Below are 5,764 nucleotides of genomic sequence, written 5' to 3'. Positions count from 1 at the left end.
CCCCCGATAACCACCCAAATCCTAAAAGAGCCAAGCAAAAGAATTACCCAAAGTTGGTAGCGAATGGAAAATAAGATGTGAAGACCTACTTTTTCATGTTTTTATGTTTCCTTTATAATTTTGTAATTGCTGAAGCCTGAATACCCAGAATTCACCGAAAATGTCAGAAACAGGCGATACATTAGAATTCAGCTCGTTAAAAGAAAGGTTATGTAAGAAATGTACAAAAATGTCTGAAAATAAACCTTTGTCATTCCTTCTATTAGTCTCATCGCCCCCTGCGTGGGGAAATAAGAAAGCATGAATGACTACTGTATTAACTTTCTGAACTTTAATAAAATCTGTTGAAACTAAAACCGCACCTCTTTAGGGAGGAATACCAAATCTCCTGACCTAGTCCCCCGCCCCTCCCCTCGGCTCCCCACACCTTCCACCCTGCTTACCTTAATAACAGATTTTCACATGTAATTCCCGTACTACATGTGTTCCCCCATGCCTTATCTCCCCCTCCTTGTACCTCCTGTATCACCCCCACCCCATTTGTTTCAAACTGATTGTATATCACATGTAATTGTTGTATTGTCTGTGTTCTCCCAACCTTGAAAGCGCTGCGGAATAAGTTGGCGCCATACAAATAAATATTATTTCTCCTAGTTTGTTCAATCCCTGTTCACAACTATGATGTCATAACGAAGGCTCTGATCTAACTAGCCTCTAAAGAACTAGCAGCAAATTCTGGCATCTCCGACCCCTTTGGTGACTGGTGGACAGATACTTTCGGGAGATGGAGCCACTGAATTTCATCTTTTGCTAGAACCTCAGTGACTATTCTTGCTACTATTGCTTTTATTGGCTGCTGCACTATTCCGTGCCCATGAGGATTTATCTCTAAGACTATCGACAAAACTGTCCCGGTTATGTATTTTATGTATGTGGGACAGGAAATCACATTATATTCAAGCGGACAGGCCTGCAAGAAATCGTGACTCTACTGAGAAAAATGTCATTGCCGAGCCTCTCGTGGACACAAGAGATGTTCTTCTTCCAGCCATTCATATAAAGCTGGGTTTAATGAAAAAATGTATTAAAGGTATGAACCAGGAAGGACGGGCATCTAAGTACTTAGGAGACAAATTCCTAGATTGAGTGATGCAAAGGTTAAGGAAGGTATTGTTGTTGGGCCACAAATTTAACAACTTGACCAAATTTTGGAGGAAAAAGAAAAGGGAGCTTGGCCAGCCTTAAAGGGAGTTATTCGTGGATTCTTAGGCAACAAAAAAGATGCTAAATACACTCAGTGACAGAACTTCTGGAAAAATACCATTAACTCGGATGTCCCTTAAAGTCCATTTTCTCCACTCCCACCTAGACTTTTTTCCTCCTAGCTATGGAGCTGTCAGTGATGAACTCGGAGAAATATTCCACCAGGATATTTCTGTGATGTAACAAAGATATCAGAGCCGTTGGATGAAGCGATGCTTGTGGATTACTGCTGGTCTGTGTGTAGGGATGCTCCAGAACTCACAAGAGGCAAGCCAAAAGAAAACGATCTCATGAAGTCACCACATGATTCTCTTCACACTGAACTGCCGGCCCGGAATTCTTCCAGCGCTAACCCCACTGAAATCAATGGGAGATGATCGCAATCTTCTGCAACTGCTGTGACAGACTCTCCGCAACGCGGATCTTTGGGGGAGGGTGGGGCTGGAAATATAAGCCCTACCCCAAAAATAATCCATAACTGTAGAAAAAAATAATAATAATACATCACCTTAGTAGCGCTGTCATCTCCAGCCTGTCTTCTAGCAGTTTCCTGGCAGTCTTGCCTGTGACCAATCAAAGGCAGCGCTCAGCCATGCATTGAATGACAGCTGAGTGCTGCCTCTGATTGGTCACAGCACTCAGCCAATCAGAGGCAGCGCTTTCAGGAGGCCGTGGGTTTTGAAGCTGTGTCTATACCGCGTTTTTTCAGTGTGGTCATTTTGCAAGATTTCCAGCCTGTGTGACCCCAAGCCTAAGAGTTCCAAGAGTGGAATATTTCTGCAACCCACACCTGAAAACACAGCTTAATCTACTGCTCCATAAGGCTTCCCTACACACGGATTTAAAAAAAAAAAAAGCCAAAAAAAACCAACGCACAGCGGACCCATGTACACCATATGGACCTAAGTTAATCAGCACGCAATGCAGAATTTTTTGCTATGCAGACATTGACTGCGGGAGAAAAAAAATGTATCATACTGTTGCGCGATTCTAATCTGCGTTAAGTACGACTCTTGTCCATTCAAGTCACTGGGAAGAGAAATACTTAAAAAAAAACAAAAAAAAAACGGTACAGTACATAGTGTAGTGGCTTGAAAAAAGGGCACTACATAGCGCTGTTTAGCGGTGAGGACCGGTAATATAATAACCGGCCTTTGGGGGTTAAATCTCAGTCATGTTGCACAGCAGATGCAGGTAACCTAGCAACCAGTTGCTTTATTCAGCTGCACAGGTTAGAAAAAAATGCCTAAAGACTCAGATGAGGCATGTAGCCTAGCAACCAGATAGGTTGTGATTGGCTGCAGACAAACTGGTCAGGTGACAGAGGCGATAAATAGCCCGACAACGGTTGCAGGAGGCAGAGTAGTGCCAAGGAGAGAATAGCAAGAAGAAGCAGGACCAGGGAGGAGAAGGGAAACGCCGGACAAGAGAGAGCAGCAGCGACGGAGAGAGAACAACAAGCAGGAGCAACGGAAAGAGAGACAAGACAGGAAAGAGAGAAAGAAGAGGAACAGGAGAAACAAAAGAAAAAAAAAAATCAGAGAAACCATGAGTAACAGAGAAGGAGAGTCGGCTGTGACAGTGAGTAGAGGGACAATAAAAGATGTAAATATGAAGAGAGATCAAGAAAAGTACTCCAGACCACGCTCCCACTATATAATGTGTTAGACACGGGGGTCTGCATTGCTGCAACTTGTGTATCATTCCTTATTCACCGAGTGTGTGGAAGGAAATGGCCTCATCTCCCAGCTTTATGTAATAATACCGCGTTTACAACAAGTTAAGTAAAATATCTGATATCTGTATTATTCCACACCTCACCACTCACTACTAAAAAACTGTGCCCAGGGGCGTCCGAGCTAAAACAAAAAGAAAACAAATCACAATTTATCACCCACAATTTAAAAAAAAAAAAGTGCGGTGTGGCGCCTACAAACAGAATTACATCCTCTGTGACCGAACATCTGCCATTACAAGTGATCGCTGATCGCATCGTATAATGATTTGTAACTGCCATACCAAGTGATTGCATCGTCTAAAGCAGGGGTCCCCAACTCCATTCCTCAGGGACCACCAACAGGTCATGTTTTCAAGATCTCGTATAGTAAGAACACCTGTGGCAATGTCTGCGGTACTGATGATAATTACATCACCTGTGGAATGCTGAGGAAATCCTGAAAACATGACCTGGTGGGGGTTCCTGAGGACTGGAGGTGGGGAACACTGGTCTAAATTACCTGCAGCTGTCATTTCAAATGTAAACATCGGCCATTTTGTGGGCGGTGCCTCTGCTTGAAATCACTAAAAGAAAATGTCCGATTCAAGTGACAATGAACAGCAAAGCAGCACGGGAGCAAAGATCCCTATTCCATCTCCCATAATGCCATTTACCATGCCCTATTACCCGGGAGCCCCTGGGCTGCCTAGATATAATGGAGAAGAATATCAGCTCAGCGAGTTCAAGCAGAAGATGACAGCGCTCTACCGGCTGAGCCCCTCATTAATGAACAACAGATGAGATGTTAGTGAGCCAATCAGAAGGTGCCGCAGCTAGAGAGGTCAAATCATGGCCTAGAGAACATAGGAAGACTGTGGATCCGATTTTTGAGAGGCTGCAGAACATCTTTGAGACCAGCACCGCATCCGGAGTAAAACAATGCTTCTTTAATAGAAGACAGAAATCACATGAGACGCTCCGAGAATACGCACTGTGGCTACAAGAAGACTGAAGGACATGAGCCACGCAGATTCAGTAGTAGCAATAGGAGCAGATCAGATGCTGCAGGAATAATTCGTGAAAGGCACAGCCACAGGAGTCAAAAGACAACTGCGCATGCTATCCATCCAGAACACGGGTCTCGGGGCGGAGCCTAGCCAATGCCGGAGTAAGACGCACTCCAGCGGAGCTCCCGACACACCAGCAGGCTAAAAGCACTTACCGGCGAATAGGAGCACCAGAAGCAAGAACCAGCAAGATCATGGGGAAGAGAAGGGCCACGACAAGGACGCAGGAGGCGGCGGAGGATGAGCCGCAGACAATAGAAAGATTTTTCGGCGGCCGCCTCCAAGATGGCGCCGGATCACATGTGCCCGCGGCAGAAGGAGCAGAGCGGAGCCGCGGCAGAAACGAGCAGCGCAGAGGAGGAGGGAGCGCTGACCCCACTAGCACCACCAGGGACAGTTGAACACAACAATCCCTCCAGGGGAGACACCAGAGGTGACGGGGTCGGCGGTCGCGGACCCGCGGCGGCCACCTCCAAGATGGCGCCAGACTATGTGTGCACGCGGCAGAGAGAGCCGAGCGGGGCCAATGAGGAAGTGAGCGGCTCAGAAGAGGTGAGAGCGCCGGGGCCCACCGGCGCTGCCAGAGACAGCGGAGCGCTGCGAGACTCCCAGGAAAGAGCCCGGCGGTATCGAGAGCGGCGGCCGCAGGGGCCCCTGCGGCCACATCCAAAATGGCGCCGGACCATGTGCGCCCGCGGCAAAAGAAGAGGAGTGAATCCAGCGGAGGGGCGAGCGGCGCGGAGGAGCTGGGGATGCTGACACCACTAGCACCACCAGGGACAGATAAGTACAGCACAAACCCCAAAAGGGGATTCAGCAGTGGTGGGAAAGGTAGTGGCCCCAACCCCCAGATAGAAGCGCCAGAGGAAGCAACTATGCTACCCCCCCAGCCAAGAGCTCCCCCGATAAGACAGCAGGCCATGACGGAAAGGAGCACATGTCCCCACAATACACAGGGGAACAAGCCACATGCCCCTCAGGTAGTGGGAGTCCCAAGTACACCAGGGGCCCTCCCCATTCCTGGCCTGAGGGGGGGGTCCCTGGCGGAAACCGGACACCACACCAAACACATTGCGCAGGAGGCGCACCGAATAGTTCGGACAGAGGCAATGGTCTACCACAAAGATCGCGCAGAGCAGCCCCCGCGTCGGGTAGAAACCCACCACCCAATGCAATCTCCCCAGACAGCTACTCTACAGATGATGAGTGGGATTGGAAGGAGCATTTAAGGTCTCTCCCAACAAAAAGGGACTTTCAGAGGTTGGAGGCATCACATAAAGAAGCATTGTCCCTTCTACATCAAGAGCTTAAACATGTAGGTCATCGCCTAAACATGGTGGAAGAGACTCAGGAAAAAGTCCTTACTACGCTCGACGACCATAGCCAAGTAATAAATGCACAAGCCCAACAAATAACAGATATCCTAGCACACATCGACGACCTCGGAAAACGCCACAGGCGCAACAATTTGTGACTAAGGGGCCTATCAGAGGAAGTGGAGCCCTGCCAACTGGAGGAGTGGGCTCGTAATTTCTTTAGCTCACTATTGAACCACACTGCCGACCAACCGGTCTTAATAGATCGCATACACAAGACCCTAGGGCCCAGACCAGAAGACCCTAAAAGGCCACAAGATGTTGTCTGTCGTATACACTATTATAAAGAGAAAGAAGCAATTCTGAAAAGCGCCAGAGAAAGTAGAGACACTTTAACCCAT

Source organism: Eleutherodactylus coqui, chromosome 6 (assembly GCF_035609145.1).
Source record: "Eleutherodactylus coqui strain aEleCoq1 chromosome 6, aEleCoq1.hap1, whole genome shotgun sequence".
NCBI lineage: Eukaryota > Metazoa > Chordata > Amphibia > Anura > Eleutherodactylidae > Eleutherodactylus > Eleutherodactylus coqui.
The sequence above is the reverse complement of the archived record's forward strand: the minus strand, read 5'-3'. Positions refer to the sequence as shown.